General features: G+C 38.5%; 1 non-coding gene across 1 annotated transcript; it reads right to left on the bottom strand.

Moving 5' to 3' along the window:
- Positions 1–206: 206 nt before the first annotated feature.
- Positions 207–313, bottom strand: LOC141589151 (small nucleolar RNA R71). Its single transcript, XR_012520101.1, has one exon. It is a non-coding gene; the product is annotated as a small nucleolar RNA R71 (small nucleolar RNA).
- Positions 314–18,830: the final 18,517 nt, after the last annotated feature.

The following is an 18,830-nucleotide window of genomic DNA, read 5'->3' as shown; positions in this document are numbered from 1 at the left end:
ATCCGATCTTTACTTGCCGCTTTGCTAATTGTAGAGTTGCTTGTTAAGCTATAAATTGTGTTTTGTATCGACCATTGACCAACGACCACATATGCTTAATTGTGAACACCAAATGGCATCGATCAAAGGCTACTCTCGGAATAGATTCTTGGAAGAAGTTGGCTCTAGCTTTCTACAAAACATTCTACCCACCGGAAAAGACTAACATGCTAAGAGCTCAAATTACGGGTTTTAAGCAAAGGGATGAAGAATCTTTGTATGAAGCTTGGGAGCGGTTCAAAGGAATTTGTCGCTCATGTCCTCACCATGGACTTAGCGAATGGTTCTTGGTACAACAATTTTGGAACGGTCTTTATGAAGACTCAAGAAATATCCTTAATATGGGATCGAATGGGATGTTCACCGAGGTTGATGACAACCAAACTTGGAGCAAAATTGAAGAGATGGTAATCCATAACTCACAATATAGTAGGCCTCGCAAGGCTACTAGAGGAGGAAAGCACGAAGTGGACGCCGTTACTCAATTAGGTGCTCAACTTAGCTCCCATATCGATACTATCAACTTGAAGTTCGAGAAAGCAATGGCTAGACTTGAAGAAGTCTCAAAATCACCAAAGCATCATGTCAATGCCATGACGGCATCTTCATCAATCCCAAGTGGGATATGTGAGAATTGTGGAACTTTGGGACATGACCAAAGTGAATGTAGGGGAACAAATGAACAAGTGAATGCTTTTCAAGCATACAAGAGTGGTACCCCTTATTCCAACTATTACAATGAAAACACCAAATTCTATCCAAATCTCTCATACAAAAGCCAAAATGTTCAAAATCCTCAAACAACATACACCCCACCACCCATGAGAAATCAAAATCAAAGACCCTTTTACAATCAAAACCAAGGTTACCAAAATCAATCTCAATACAATCAACAAAATGACCAAGGCTTTGATGTTCAAAAAGCGGTCCTTCAAATGCAAAAGAATCAACAAGAGTTTTTCACTCAAATGCAAAAAGATATTCAAGCAAAGGAAACCACCATCAACAACATCCTAGCTCACACCAAAATGCTGGAAACCCAATTGACTCAACTAGCATCTTCAAGCTCACAAAGACAAAAGGGGCAATTACCACCTCAAAGTAATCCCCCAAGACATGAATCGGTTAGTGCCATTCACTTGAGAAGTGGTACAAAGTATAAAGCACCGAAGAAGCAAGTTGAGGATGAAGTTGTGGAAGCTAGTGACAAGGAAGAAATTGTGCAAAACTCCAAGGTTGGAGAACCATCAAAAGAAGAAATTTCAAAGAAAAATGAAGACAAGGTCAAGGAGAAGGAGCCCATTGTGATTAGACTTCCTTTTCCAAGTCGTCAAGCCAAGCCCAAATTTGATGACCAACTTGGAAAGTTTATGGAAATTGTGAAGAATTTGGAAGTCTCGATTCCTTTCACGGAATTAATCAATCACGTGCCGGCCTATGCGAAATACATGAAAGACATCCTCACAAAGAAGAAGTCGATTCGGAAACTTGAGACTATCGCCTTCACTAAGGTGAGTAGTGCAATACTTCAAGGGAGTTCACCTCCAAAACTCAAGGATCCGGGTAGCTTTTCAATCCCGTGTACCATTGGCGACACCACGATCAACAAAGCCTTATGTGATCTCGGGGCTAGTGTGAGTGTTATGCCGTACTCGGTGAGTAAAAGGTTGGGGATGGGAGAGCTTAAATGCACCAATATCACACTCCAAATGGCCGATAGATCGACGAAGACACCATTAGGATATGGGAAGATGTTCCCGTACGAATTGGGAAATTTTTCATCCCGGTGGACTTTGTCATTGTTGACATGGAAGAAGACTCCAACATTCCAATCATCCTAGGAAGACCTTTCTTACACACCGCGGGTGCGGTGATTGATGTGAAACATGGAGAGCTCACTCTAGAAGTGGGAGATGAGAGTATAACTTTCAATCTTGACAAGACTATGAGAGCTCCCCGTTTGCATGAACCATGTTTCATGATTGATCATTATAGCCGGAAGGATGAAAGGAAGAAGTCGGAATTCCAATGCAAAGAGAAAATTGAAGATGCTCCATTCAAAGAGCAAGTGAATTGTAACAAGGAGAGCTTGCAAAGCTCATCAAAGTTAAGCAAAGAAGAAGAGGATGGACTCATTGGCCAAGACAAGAAATTGGGAGAGTTGTCTCTATCAACTCAAGAGTTCTTTAGTGATCAAGTGGATGAAGTATGTGGTCTTTGGGACGACGAGTTTGAAGGGATTTTTAATCCCTACATTGGCAATGCTATTGATCAAGACCGACAACAAGGGCAAAGGTCTATTGAAGATCTTTATCACGATAATGAACAAGCTTTTGATTATTTCTTCAAGGTGTTGAGCAACATCAACAACACCTTGGACATGCCCCCTTGACATCTCATCAAGAATGAGAGTTTGGTGGAGTCCTCCCTAAACCACCATTTGTAAATATTTCTAACTCCCTAACTCACATTTCAATTCTTGTATTGCATTTTTTGTTATTTTTGGATTTTTATACTTTGATCAAGATAATTATCATGTTTGAGAGAAGTGAGGGAGTGACTAATGATTTCAATTAATGTGTAGTGCTTTAGCTTAGTGTGGGGATAGCAATTGCCTAGGCTATTCATGCCTTAGTAGTGCCCCCACAATGAAGAACACGAGATTTTGAAGAATAGAAGAATGACAAGGGATATGCAAAGTACACGGATGGAACTGAATCCGGGTACAAAGGGGTAGAATCCGAGCGAATTCAGGAGAATCCGCCCGTCTTCAGGCAATCCGAGCGTATTGGGTAGAAGACGCCCGTCCTTCATGAGCTGAAATTTTGAAATTTTTGAATGTCAGCGAATCCGGGCGTCCTGCATTCGAATCCGCCCGTCTTCAAAAATCCGCCCGTCCTGAAAGGAAGACGCCCGTCTTTTTGGCTGAGGAAAACAAGAAAAATCCCTGCAAAGGAATCCGCCCGTCTTCTGTAAAAGACGCCCGTCCCGTGTTTGCAAATCCGAGCGTCTTCACTGAAAGACGCCCGTCTTTAGGCGAGTTTTTCCCAACCCAGAACAGGCCAAATCCGGGCGTCCCGAGCAAAAACCGCCCGTCTTGCCCCTGCATTTCAAATTTTTCGGGTTTTATAAACCCCCTCCCACATTCATTTCTTCATTCATTCATTCATAACACTACTCATAAACCCTCAAAACCCTCATCCTCTCCACCACAAAAAAAAGATTCCTCAACAACATTCACCAAAATCAAATCAAAACATCCTTTTAACAACAAATCAATCACTCCTTTTTCAATAAAAATCAAAACCAAGCACAAAATCTTCAACCTTTGAGTCGATTTTTGAATTCATAAAGGCAAAGCCTTTCAACTTTAAATCGATTTGGGTATACTACAAATTGAAGATTTTTCACTCTTTTCTTGGTTTAATCATCAATGGCAAGGACAAAGGGAGCAACAAAGGCAAAGGCACCAAAGGCAAAGACTCTCTCATCAAGGCAAAAGAGTCTTCAAGCAAAGAAAGCATTGGCTATGGTGGTAGCTAGCCCAAACTTGGAAGTGCAACCACAACAAACTCCCATGGAAGCAACAACATCTACTACTCTGGAAATTGATCAACTTTCGAACTATCCGGAGGTAACTTTCATTTCCAAATCCCATAGGGACACTTTTGCCAAGTATGCTAGAAAAGCATTTTTATCCACCAAGTTTATTTGTGAAGATGCCTTAGATAAGTTGGGTGTTCTTGAGCAAACTAGAGTCTTCTTTAAAGCCATGGGGTTGGAGAAATTGTTTGAATCAAAAGAACTGACATACCCCTCCCTTACCTTCGAATTTTTGAGTTCTTTGAAAGTTAACAAGGTTGAGACTATGGAGAACATCGAGTTTCGCCTAGCTAATGTTAGTAGGCGCATCTCCTTTGAGGAAATGGGTAAAGCTTTGGGTCTTGATGATTCACCGAGTTATTTCAAGAATGTTGGCAAATATGACCCCGACCCTCTTTGGGAGGCGATTTCCGGAAGGAAATTTGAGAGCTTTCATGCTAGTCGTGCTCTATTAGTCCACCATACGGGCATTAGAGTATGGCAAAAGGTCATAGGAAACACCATCATTGCAAGAAAAGACACCAACCATTTCACCAAACTTGATTTTGTTCTTCTTGAGTCGACTTTGAACATTGGAAGGGGATACACCAAGCCTTTCAACTCTCTAAGGCTATTGGTGGATAGATGGCTAAACATTGATTGTGGGAAGCAAGGCACTACCGTTATTGTGAATGGAGGTCTAGTCACTATTCTAGCTAAATACTTTGATCGGAACTTCAACAAGGATAACAAGTATGAGGCAAAGAAGGGTGGTCATCTCAATGATATTTAGACCATGATAAACAAATACAAGTGGGTCTCTCATAACCCTCTTGATACCAAGTATGGATGGCTCACAAATGAGGCTAGATCTTTTACCTTGCCTTCGAAGATTTGTCGTTTAAGTGTCCACCGGACCAATTATCTCCTTCCCCTTTCAAAAGAGGCCGAGTATATTATCCAACAACAAAAGGGTGAAGTTGATTTTCCCTCCTCTTCCATTGTCACACCACCCTTTCCTTTCGAGTACCAAGAGTTCAAACCCGAAGGAGTCGAAGCAAACAAGGATTATGTGACCCTTCTTATGCAAGAGATGCACAAGCAAGCCTTCAAGGACCGGAAAGATGCTTACTTAGCTCAATATCCACCCCTTCTACACTTAGCTAGTCAAGGACTACTTGATCCTTCATGTCCTTTGCCTAGTTGGGCGGATAGAGAAGTCTTCTTTCCGAGTGCATCTAGGGGTGAGCTTCCGGGTGACAATGAGGTTGTTGGTGATGAAGAGGTTGATGATACCATTGATGATGAAGTGATGGGAGTGTCGTTGGGGCTCTCAATCAAACACAATTTATAATACTCAACAAACAACTAGTTAGCGGTAAGTCGAGGTCGATCCATGGGACGGTGTGCTTTGGGTTCTAAGTCTATCTATCTCAATTTATGCTAGTGTCACAATTGATGGAGTTTGTAGTTGTGTTCTAGACTAATGCAAGCAATATAGTAAAACAAGCAATAAAAGAAGGATGTAAACAATTGATTAAGAGTGCTAGGATATCATGGGGTCATAGGGGATTCATGGTGTTGATCATACAAACATGTTCACAAGGTTGCAAGCAATTAATGTTGTGGAGAAACCGAGTTGGGTTATATCTTACGGTTCTTAGGAAGAGTTGGGTCCCGGAGCCGAATCGATTAGATTGTACAACACCTACAAGTGGACTTACTTTCCTCCTAATCAACTTCTATGCATGGTCTAACAAGACTCGAGTTGGTTTATATCTTACAAGTCAAGTTGAATAGATAAGAGATGGTTGTAAATGCAAGGATTCATAGGCTTAGCATTTCATCAAACATAACATGTGCATAAAGTTGACATCACAACAAGCAAGCAATTTGATTATGAAAACATATTAGATTAAGCATGAATCAATCCCATGTTGATTTCCCCTAATTACCCATTAATCCTAGCTAAAGAAACTACTCACTCATTATCATGGGAAACATGTCATTAATGGTGTCAATCATCACAACAAGTATAAACATGATAATAGAATGAAGAAATAAACAATAAAGAGTAAAAGGGTAAAAGAATTATACCAACTTGAGATGATCCAAATAATAAAGCAAAGAATAATAGAAGAAACTTGATTGATTGATGGAAGGTTGTCAATCTCCCAATAATAACCCAATAATCTTCAATTACCCAATAATAAACTTGAATAATAAACTTGAACAATAATTAAGGAGAGATTAATGTGTAATTTGTGGAAAGATTAAAGAGTAATCTATTCTAATCTACTCCTAATCTAATCTAAAGAAGGATTTTCTACCCAAAAACAACATAAAGAGCTCTTCTATTTATTTACAAATGGGGTATTTATAGTAGAAATTAGGTGGGATGCATTAGGGTTAGCTTAAAAGCTTAAATGACGATTAAGTCCCTATTTAGGGAGACTCCGGTCTTTTCTGAGAGAAGGGCGTCTTTCTTTGAGGTTGAAGAAGAAAATCCGTGCTGTACTAGAATCCGGGCGGATTAGGGTCGGGACGGCCGGATTTGGGCTGGGCAATCCGAGCGGATTCAAGAGAGGGACGCTCGGATTGTGCTGGGGGAATCCGAGCGGATTGTAGGGAATCCGGGCGGATTCTCCTCCAGTGAATTTTCTTGTTTTTCCCAGCCAGAAGACGGGCGGATTGGGGACAATCCGAGCGGATTAGGGGAGACGAGCGTCTTCTTCTCGGGACGCGCGGATTCCCGAACAGCTTCTTTGTTTGACCTCGGATTGTAAAACGAACGTCATTTTCTCATCCGGACTCCTATTGGAGTGATTCAAAAGCCTAGATCGCTTGATTTTTCGACGCCGTTCCATCTAGCATACTTTCAGAGCCAAAGGAGCAGCTCTTGGTTAGCGTTCCGAGCCATTTTCTTCATGAAGTGCCTTCCCTCTCGTCATTCTTACTTTTAACCCTTTGTTCCTTCTATATACACTTTATTCCTAGATCTTTGGTCATCATTCTTGCCTCCTCTTCATACTAGTCCATCTAATATCATCAATATGCTTCCAAATATGCACGGAAGACGGGAATTTCCGCCTTATTATCTCCTTTTCTACAAAACACATGAAATGCGATAGAAAAGCAAATAGGAAGGTTTTGACGGATAAAATGGTCATAAAATGCTATAATAGTATGCAAAATAGGCTCAATTAGGGGACTAAATGTGCGCTAATTATGGTCACATCAAATATCCCCAAACCGAACCTTTACTCGTCCCGAGTAAAGAGGTGACTAAAACTAGACCTTTATTTAAACTAACCTAATAACATAGCCAATATGAGACAATTAGCGGGTCTTACTCCGCCCCTTCAACTCACAACAAGACAACCATGAGGTAGGATGCCTTCTTGCAAGGCAAGGTGGGTCTTGCCAAAATGGCGACACATCCAAACATTAAGCACACAAAATCAAGTAATGGATGCATCTACAAAAGAATAGCCACTTTCCTCATCTAAGTGGCGGAAATTATCTACAAGGGAAGCAATTCAAGGGTACACAATCCTTCATAGATGCAATTTGTTCAAACTACTAAGCCTAGAAGGATACCAATAAATCACCTCCAAAAGTTGTCAAGCTAGGGTACCTTTGTCCTCAATCGTTAAATGCTTTTGTCAAGAATAGACTCCCTATGGTGTTAGAAACACTGGAGGATCGCGGAATTCCCCCTCTTGCCTAGACAAGAAGAAGGGTCGTCCCCTCTCTACCATGCACAAAAATGGATACGATGGATAAAGGGATCGATAGTTTTTGAGTTTCATTTGGGAGTTTGCTTTTGTTGTTGTTTTTCCCCCCAATTTCTTGTGGCATATAACATTTGAGAACAATTTCTTTGCCATTTCTTTTGATTTTTGGCATTTCAATACTTGACAACTTTCAACTTTTTGCATTTTCTTTTGGAACATTTTCAAAGTCACCCCATATGTAGGGAGGGTGCCTTATATTTGAAGCATAGGAGTTATATTAGTTTGGTCGTCACACATCCAATCAAATATTTTCTTTGTGAAGTTATAAATTGTGTTTGATTGGATGTGTGACGACCAAACCCTTGACATCCACCCATCAATGATATTCACCTATCAGTTGCACCCAAGACGATATGAGATATATCTTTTGTGTTCTTGCTAGAATCGATCCCCAAATTTTTCTATTTAATTTTTAGGGTTTTTGTGTTCTTGATGAGAGAATTAGGTCAAATTCGAATGAGAGGAAAAAGCTCCCTATTTGGCCTCTTCAAACCGTGAGAATTGAGTAAGTTGAGGAAGATATTTTCTCCCTCTTTATAACTCTCATTTTCGGTTTAGGCAACAACCAAACATAAGGATAAAATCTCCTTATTTCGGTTATTCCAAAAATGCATAAAATGTGTATAATTATAAATCGTCATATATTTTATTCCGTATTAATAAGTCTACACACAACATCTTGCAGTCGATTTATTAATACCGGTTTGTAATAATTTATTTTGACAATATCGTATAATATATACTTTAACTATAAATATCGCATATTTATAACTAGCTAATTAAATATAACCGATTACATTTAATTACGAATTAACATCTTAATTCGTTCAAGCTAACATTATATACATTAATTAAATATAACATATTATATTCAATTTACGAATTGACAGTTAATTCGTCTCAGCTAATATTATTTAATCGGCATTAAATAATTGTCTCATCAACACATTGACTAACTGTTTAGTCATAAAAGGCATCAATGTGATTACATTTCCATAACCACATCTCTCAAACACATCCTTTAGGAGTGACTTTTAGGGACCAGTTGATTACCGCCATCAGTATGATAATAACGTCAAACTTTCTAGCAAGCCAACCGTTATTAGGTAATCGTTAATCAACTGATAAAATACGAAGTATACCCTTGTGAACCTTTAAGAGATTTATAAATGTTATCACACTAATTTGTGGAGGAGACAAGCTCCAACAAACTCCCACTTGTCCTCACAAGTGTATGTGCGATAACCGATTCTCATATCCTAAAATTTCTCTCACTCAATGTAAAACAATTTGCAAAATCTGTATTCACAAAGGTCGTATTTTACAAGCGATCTGTATCAAGAGTGGTTTCCCCGACTAGAGAGTAACTTAACTGATAAACGAATCATCATTCGAGCATGGCCATGAATTTCGATTCTGACAACTCCTCGAGTGGCCCCGAGAAATAACTATACCTGATAAGGGTTGGATATTTTCCTCAACTCGAATCCTGCAGATGTAAGCACGTATGAAATGACCCGGAAAAAATCTACTTAGCCTCCGATTCACGGCAGACCGTGAGAAAGAAACCAAAGTCACCTAAAAACTGCCTTAATCTCAAGAGACAGTCGATAGTCAAAAGAATCGACTCTAGGAACACAATGGATGTCCTATCCACGACCTGGCACCGAATGTTTTTAAACATTTAGGACTCCATTACGTTGTCACAAAAAAATTGTCCTACGAGGTATCGTTATAATCTCGCATCTGTGATCGATCAGTCAACTGTTTGACTTATGGCTCGTTGAACCCACCATCAATCGACTGCACAATATAATAGCCAGAGTTATCAGCTCATGTAGGCGATTACGGACCAAAACAAATATAATGTAATTCAGTTCACTTTGTGGCGTTCAATGTTGCCAGTACAATCCACATGAAAAAACAAAATATTATAAAAACGATGAAGTTATAAATAGTATATGAAAAAGATAACGTATCGAATTCATAATCAACTATTATAACTCAGGTACACGTTTAATTCTCATGGAAATACTGTGCCCTCCATTCTTATCTTATTTCAATGGCTCAGTAGTAGAATATGCTACAACTTCCTGTTTGGAACTATTCCAGCTGACCGCAACACCATTAAGAGTGAAGACGAACCCGGACTGAGATTATGAATCATCTCAATCCGTTTGGAAGCTAGCATCTGGGTAACCGATTGCGCATAGCTTAGTATCTCCTCCATAAGTCAATACCCTATCCTTAGTCCTCCGTAGGTACTTGAGGATATTTTTAACAGCTATCCAGTGTGTTTCACCTGGATTCTTTTGGTACCGACTCGTCATACTCAATGCATATGCCACGTCTGGACGTGTGCATATCATGGCATACATGATTGATCCTATTGCAGATGCATAAGAAACACGACTCATGCGCTCAATTCCTTCAGGCGTCGTGGGTGACTGAGACTTGCTCAACTGCATCCCAGACGTCATTGGAAGGTTCCCCTTCTTGGAGTTGCTCATGCTAAACCTTTCAAGAATCTTATCCAAATAAGACTCCTGACTAAGTGGTAACGTCCGTCGTGATCTATCTCGGTAGATACGGATTCTCAAAATGCGTTGTGCCTCACCCAGATCTTTAATCTGGAAATGGTTCTTAAACCATCCTTTAACCGGAGATAGGAGAGGAATGTCATTCTCAATCAAGAGTATGTCATCGACATACAATATCAAGAATACAATCTTGCTCCCACTCGACTTGATATATAAGCACGGTTCCTCGACCGATCTAGTGAAACCATACTCTTTTATCACCTGGTCGAAACGATGTTTCCAACTCCGAGAAGCTTGCTTAAGTCCATAAATGGAGCGCTTAAGCTTGCATACTTTCTTAGGATGTTCAGGATCTATGAAACCTTCGGGTTGCACCATGTACAACTCTTCCTCCAAATAATCGTTTAAGAAGGCGGTTTTCACATACATTTGCCAAATTTCATAGTCATGAAAGGCGGCAATCGCTAAGATTATCCGAATGGAACGTAGCAGACTACAGGTGCAAAAATCTCATCATAATGCAATCCGTGCACTTGAGTGAAACCTTTTGCCACTAGTCGTGCCTTATAGGTATCTGGTTGCGCGTCTACAGAATGATTTATCTTGTAAAGTCATTTGCACTGTAGAGGTTTTACCTTATTAGGTAAATCAACTAGATCCCATACGTTATTCTCATACATGGAGTCCATCTCGGATTGCATGGCTTCAAGCCATAGCTTTGAGTCGGAACAGGCCATAGCACCTTTATAGGTAGCGGGTTCATTACTCTCTAGGAGTAAAACGTCATTCTCCTCGACCATACCAATGTATCTGTCCGGAGGATTAAAGACTCTACCCGACCTCCTAGGTTCCTCAGGAATATTAACCGTGTCATCAGTTGGAGGAACAACTTCCTCCATCCATTCCTCGGTTGTTGGTTCTGGAATCTCCGACAGCTCGAAGGTTCTATTACTTGTCTTGTTCTCGAGAAATTCCTTCTCTAAGAACGTCGCACTAGCCGCAACAAAAACTCGATGTTCGGTAGGCGAATAGAAGTAATGACCAAATGTTCCTTTTGGATAACCTATAAAGTATGTCTTGACCGATCGTGGGCCGAGCTTATCCTCGTGTCTCCACTTGACATAAGCCTCGCAGCCCCAAACCCGAATAAAGGACATGTTAGGGACCGTTCCCTTCCACATTTCATATGGAGTCTTGTCAACTGCTTTAGTCGGACTTCGGTTAAGTATAAGAGCAGCTAACAAAAGAGAAAAACCCCATAATGAATCAGGCACTACCGTGTGACTCATCATGGATCGAACCATATCAAGTAAGGTTCGATTTCTCCGTTCGGACACACCATTTAATTGAGGTGTTCCAGGTGGAGTTAACTGCAAAACGATTCCACAGTCTTTAAGGTGTTGATCAAACTCATTTGAAAGATATTCGCCACCCCGATCTGAACGGAGTGCTTTAACCTTTCTACCCAGTTGGTTTTCAACCCTGTTCTGGTATTCCTTGAATTTCTCCAAGGACTCACTTTTATGCTTCATTAAGTAGATATATCCGTATCTACTCAAATCGTCCGTGGAAGTGATAAAATATCTATAGCCATCTCTAGCGGTAATTGACATAGGTCCACAAACATCAGTATGTATCAGTCCTAATAGGTCACTAGCGCGCATTCCAACACCTTTGAAGGAAATTCGAATCATTTTGCCAATGAGACATGATTCACACGTTCCATATGTAGAAAAATCGAATGCGGGAATAGTCCCATTATCGACGAGTTTCTTTACACGTTTCTCATTTATGTCTCCCATTCGACAATGCCATAGATAGGTTTGATCTTTGTCACCAACCTTTAATTTCTTATTATTCACGTGTAATACTTCCGTGGTTTGATCTAAGATATAAATTCCATTCATGGAAACTGCTTTGCCATAAATCATTTCATTGAAATAGAAAATACAGCTATTATCCTTTATTGAAAATGCAAAACCGTCTTTAGCAATTACGGAAACAGAAATAATGTTCTTAGACAAACTGGGTACATAGTAACAGTTATATAAAAATAACTCAAAACCACTAGGGAGTTGGATTACGTATGTTCCCTTCGAGACTGCAACAACTCGTGCTCCATTCCCGACTCGCAGGTCCACATCACCTTTTTCGAGAGGTATGATGTTCTTTAGGCCCTGCAAATGATTACACAGATGAGAACCACAACCAGTATCAAGTACCCAAGTTCCGAAACTTGCATGGTTAATCTCAATCATATGAATATAATATGACATACCAACAGGAACGACGCGGCCTGCTTTTATGTCCTCACGGTACACGGGATAGTTCCTCCTCCAATGTCCAGTCTTGTGACAATGGTGGCACTCAATGTCACCGCCCTTGCTCTTTGCCTTGCCCTGTGAGCCACTAGTCTCACCAGGCCCACTCTTACCGTTTCCTGGCTTTTTAAACTTTGGCTTACCTACAGCTAGGTCGCCATGAGCCTTGCCCTTACCTTTACCCTTGTTGGAAATCGTGAGAACATCCTGCTTCATGCTCCCACTCAATTTCATATCCTTCTCGGTCTGTAGGAGAAGTGAGTGTAGCTCATGAGGACTTTTCTTTAAGTCATTCATGTAGTAGTTCGCCCTGAAAAGGGCAAAACCATCATGAAGAGAATGAAGCATTCAGTCAATGACATTGCTCTCACTAATTTTGCAATCAAGTGCCTCTAGCTTCTCGACATTCTCAATCATGTGAAGAATGTGTGAGCTAACCGGTTGGCCCTTCTGGAGTTTCGCATCAAAGAAGCGACACGTATGCTCATATGTAACGATTCTCGGTGCTTTTGAGAACTCGTTAGTGAGCGTGGTGAAAATCTTGTTCGCACCTTGGGCAATGAAGTGTCTCTGCAAATTGGTTTCCATTGCAAAGATGAGTACGTTCTTTATCGCACCCGCTTCCATAACGAAGTCACTATAAGCAAGTGACTCGTTAACTCCCGCATTGGGGCCTGGGTTTACCGGTATTGGCTCAGTTAAGTACTTGAGCTTACTGTCAGCAATGGCAGCATTCCGTAGTGCTGCCTCCCAGTCCGCAAAGTTGGGCCCATCATTCTTCAGTCGTGTGAACTGATTCATGTTGTCCATAAAAATCTTAAGCCAGGACTCGCGATCAAGTGTGGCACTTGGCATTGGGATTTCGTTATTTCCAGCCATTTGTTGTAACAGTTTTATCAAAATAAAAGTATTCTACACTGCGAAAAGAAGAATAAATAATAAGCATGTGCATCGTTTATGATTTAAGTATAATAAACTAGTGTCATAACGCGAAGACTCAAGCATTTATACAATTGACCTCCCTCAAGAATTATATAAATGATCCCAAGACTCAATTATCTGTAAATTGATAAGCCAACCTTTTGGCTAATTCTACTGTTAGAATTCTTGGTCGATAAATTTCTGTAAATTCTATCTTTAGTCCATCATAATCACGAGAAACTCTTCGGCCTATAATGTTGAGATAAACTAAGTCAACACAAACTACTTACCCAACGTAGAAGGGGTCATATTATGCCTACCGACGAAGAAGGGATTCATAGTTGTTTGCCCTTCTAAAGACTAATCTCAATTTTCGTTTTAGAGGAAGATCCCATCAACTTTATTTTAATTCATTTTAAGTGAACTAATATCTAGCATGCGTGAATGAATAAACTAAGGTGATGGCTTAATAAACATGTGACATCTGTATGTCTATGAAAACTAACATACAACCTATATGTGTCAATTTTCATGCATTTTAGTAGGTGGTTTGGTTTTAGGCGGAATATGATGCATTAACTAGCATGTGAATGAAAAGCAATAAGAACGGTAAAACGTAAAACAAAATAAAGTCCTAGTGTGGCCTATCCTATCAAAATGAACATAACTACAACTTTGGAATCCATCCATGGACCCGAGAAGCTTGTCTTGATGTTCCATCTTGATCCATGTAGCGGGAGTGGGCTACAATCTCCATCTTTAGTCTTCTTTGAAAATTACAATAAATAAATTTACATAATAAACCTATTTATTACATTCTAATTTCAAAACACAAAAACTAAAGAAAAATAAAGGAGATTCAAGATCTCAAAATTACATTAAAAATTATGTTTCCTTCATTACGAAAACATAATTTAACTAAGGCCACACTAGGTATTACAAATTAAAACCGTTTGCAAAATACGTAAATAAATCCCTTCAACGATTCATTCAACAAAAGAAAAGCATCAACTAAAAAAAATTAAACATGCGAGACATAATTCTTTAATTATGTAGATTAATTTTACCCAAACCTGTTAGAAATCTAGATCTCTTTACTCAACATAGACATATATGCTATGATTTTAATTTAGTCATAAATTAAAAGGTGATCTTATGCATGCAAACAATAAGTAAAATAAGGAAGAAATCTTCATTCTTACATTGTTATTTCGGATCAAAGGGCACAAGAGAGTTCTCCTACTCTCTTGTTCTTGAGCTTTCCTTAATTGGATGAACAAGGATTCAAGTGGAGAATCCCTCCCAAGGTTTTATACCCAAGATAATAACTTAATAAAATTAATATTATTATTACTAGAACAATATTAATTTTGTGTAAAAATTGACCCAAAAATTATTTGATCTCTCTATTGTTTCGGTTAAGAGAGAGGGAGGAGAAGGAAGTTTTTATCTTTCTAAAAATTCTTATTTTAGATGAAATGAATGAATAATTGAATCACTAATCTTGTATGTAGTGAATTAGATGATAAAATGAGCAAAAGACCCTTGGCCTTTTGACAAGGGAAACCGGGTAGGAGGGGTTGGGTATGGCCAATGCATGAGCATGTATTCTTCCCAAGAATAATAGGCATGTAAGGCTATAAGTTATGGCTTATGATTATGCCTTCCACTTAAACATTATTAACACAAATATGCCTAATATTCCCTCCTAATTTTCGGCACATATGAAGGTAAAATGGGTTCCATTTTATCTTTGTCAATATGTCACATGTCACATGTCACATAAAATTGTTATGTATTTTTATCATATTAAAAATCAACGCATTAAGAAAAATACGTCATATACAAAATCGACTTAGTAATTCATAATTACTTGTACCAAAATAATTTACCAATTATAAATCACAACATCTTATATTTATAATAATTTATTCATTCAAATGCAATTGTTTCCTTAAACAATAATTTCATCTAAGTAATAAAACAATTTGATTACTTAGACCGTATCTTATTTAATCAAATTACAATGAGACACGTAAATATTACTTCCAAAATCGTCCGTCAATTTTAAGTAATTTAATTAACCCGTATCGTCATACGATCAATTAAATGATCAATTAAGTGTGTTACCCTTTAGGTATGACCTAAGGGGATCAACTGATCACCACCGTCGCACGACAGTAATGTCAAACTCTAGTCAGCCAATCATTACCGATATGTGTGGACCATTGTGACAAGAAATATTACTTCCCAATTGTATTCTTTAAATTGAGATTTAAACATGTGATCATCATGATCAACAGTTGTGATCGCATTATTGTCGGAGGACACATATTCCAACAATCTCCCACTTGTCCTCGACAAGTGTGCGTCACCAATTCTCTTGTCCTATTACCATCTCCCACTCAATGCAAGGTGTCTTTCAGGTCGTACTTGCAAGTGATCATATCGAGAGTGGTTTCCTCGATCTGGAGAATAACTGATTGACCGGATTTATCTATCATAGATATATTCCGAGCGTGGCCACGCATTTCCAGTTCATTACTCCTCGAGTGGCCCTGAGATATTTTTATAACCCTGACTAGGGGTGGACAATTCCTATCGCACTCATTCCCTTCGACTAGCCACAGCCATCATAACCCAAAATATGCCCATTTGACCCCATTTACGAAGGTCGTAGTAACACAAATCAAAGTTAATCTGAAACTGTGCCATCTTAGGTGAATAGTCTTTAGTCAAAAGAATCGACTCATTAGAATACTATAGTAGCTCTCGCCACGACCAGGCTATATAAATTTGCCAGAACTCTATAAGCGGTCATAAGGCCCGACAAAATGTTCCTAACAGTCTGCCTATGTGATCGACTAGTCATTCTCATATGACTCCATGGCACTTGAACTTGCCATCAATCGCATCACACTCTAGTTACTTCGAGACGTCACCTCATATAAGTAACTATGGGCGAATACAATGCTAATCCGTGTTCACTTTAACGGGGTTCAATTGTCTCTACAACCCGTTAGGATGTTAACAAAGTATAAGGTGAGTTAATAATAACTCAAACGACAAATGTCGACATCACATTCAGGTAGTCAATACGTATTACAACCTTGTGATGCACATCGTAAGTGTGTAAACACTTGTTGATTGCAATGGAAGTTTAACATACCATGTGTCCATGTGTTCAAACTTCTTATAATCGCATTTTCCTTTACGTTCATGTTATCTTCTCATAGCATGAACCTTACTAAGTACACATATAGGTTCCCAACCTTGGTTTCGGTTCTTTATCTTGAAAGAACTTCCTTGTCAATTATCACATAACAAACGAATTTGCGGTGAATGATATAACTTGTACTGATCAAGTACTCCACCCACACACAATGAACTAGGTATATGTTTTGTAGAGTCTTGCAACAAATGTCAAGATGATTAGCCTAGCACTTCTCACAAGTCCTAGCATATTAGGAAAAATTAGTTTTGAGTAACTTCTTATCCAACTAAGTATCTTTACAAACTTCCTATTTCTCCTTTTAGCTTGAAAGGCTCAGGATTTTCATAAATCCTTACATGTGTTCGAACTGCAATATGTGCAACCTCTTGACACACAACAGAGTCTTCTGTCAAACACTGAAATCGCTCATCGGATTCTCCTCGAGAATTTATGACGTTTCTTTTATGGCTTCCCAATGATTCATCATGCTCTTATGCATATGATTCATTATCGGACATTGGCATGATTATTCTAATGGCGAAAACATTAGTAACTAATAATCATGTGATCAGCTATTCTTAGGTTCAATGAATGACCATGACTGCTAATGGCAATTCCATTTTCATTGACATGAATGACCTATGTTTCTCGTTGATTCGATGTGTATATCTCAATACCTATCCAACATCTTATGATGTGATTGGATTCATCATAGTCCATTTTCATCCAGAATTGAAAACTCAAATTCTCCTTTGTGAAGGAAGGTATTGGCTCGTCATTCTCAATGAGTAATGAGTTACAAACTTTTACAAGATGATTGCTCCCACTTAATTTCCATGTCTTCACATGATAATTTCCAACTCCCACTCAATTCCACATGTTTCGAAATTGACTACTCAATCGAAACATTTCAAGAATTGAAATATAAATTGCATTGCCAAGTTATTAAGATAAAACCATATATGTTCCCATCATATCCTTTTAAAATACCTATTTTGAAGAGGTCTTATCTTAACCAAATGGAAAGAGATTTTAATCTCTAACTCATTCATTTTATAATGATGCGCGGCAACGTCATTAGTTTAAATATAAATAATATCTAACACACGTCCTTCTCAAAATACCCATTTCGGAAGGAGGTTTAACCATTTCATTTTCATAATGAGGTTAAGTAATGACATTTGCATGGTTAATACTTAACTTAGCTATTGAGGATATCGGTATATCAATCCTTGCAATTTCTAGTCATAAATCTCGTTTATTTCCTAGGATGTTACTTTGATTCATTTAGGCTCTTAAGTAAATATCAATATTGAAACTATTGGTCAAAAACATAAACTAGTCAATTAAGACTTTACATTAGTCATTCTTCTTCCAAAACTTTCTTTTGGTGTCCTCATGTAGTTATATTAAGAATATGTTCTTTCGATTACTTCACTTGGTCTCTTTTGTCATGTAGATCTATTCGAGACCATAGATCTCATCTATTGGGTATACTATATAAATAGATATACCTTTATTCAAATCATTCTCCCTTGCGTAGATCTCATTTACACAAGTACATAAATTTATCTTGGTGTTGTGTCCTCATTTTTCTCCCACTCTATCTTTAGAATGAATACACTAGAGATTCAAAGATAGCATATGGGACACAAATAATGATTTTTGAAGTATAAGGAGAACTACCTCATAGGTTGACTAAAAGTTTTAGATTTTGAAGTGTACTTGGTGAGTGACATTTCTTTAAGAGAGTTCATTAACTCAATATTACTTTGTAAATGATCATACACAAGCCTTAAGCTTGTGGACATATAATGAAATCCATCATTATAGTTGTCTATTAGATCACTTTAAATGAATAATCATATGTTTCTATGAGCAAGCGGATAAAGACGAATTTTAGAACAAGGATAAAAATGATAAAAAGGGTGACTTGGGTTGAAAACCAAGCCACCATTATCCAAAATACATTTCCATGTCGAACACGGAAATCAAAAGGTTCTAAAATCCGAAACATAATTAAAATAAGACAATAAAAAGCGAAGCTTCATGGAAGCTATTCCTAGCTTCTCGATGGTTTCTCAAGCTTGCTTTTCTTTTCCCTTGTCCTTGCTTGGTGGAGGCCCTATTTACAATAAAAAGGGGATACATTATCACAACTTTGTATCACAATACCATAGTTGAATTTGAAACATAAAAGAAAGGATAGTCATTTACCTACTGGAGTGATCTTTCCAGCCTTAATATCACCAAGGTATTTGGAACAATTTCTTTTCCAATGTCCAACACCATTACAATAATGGCATTTATCAAGAGGACCCTTCTTGATTTTAGAAGTGCTAGCTTCATAAGTCTTAGCTTTGGTGAAAGTGGGAGCTTGCTTCTTACCCTTCTTCCCATTCTTCTTGAACTTCCC

This window comes from Silene latifolia, chromosome 6 (genome assembly GCF_048544455.1).
Source record: "Silene latifolia isolate original U9 population chromosome 6, ASM4854445v1, whole genome shotgun sequence".
In the NCBI taxonomy this organism is placed as follows: Eukaryota; Viridiplantae; Streptophyta; class Magnoliopsida; order Caryophyllales; family Caryophyllaceae; genus Silene; species Silene latifolia.
The sequence above is the reverse complement of the archived record's forward strand: the minus strand, read 5'-3'. Positions and strand labels throughout refer to the sequence as shown.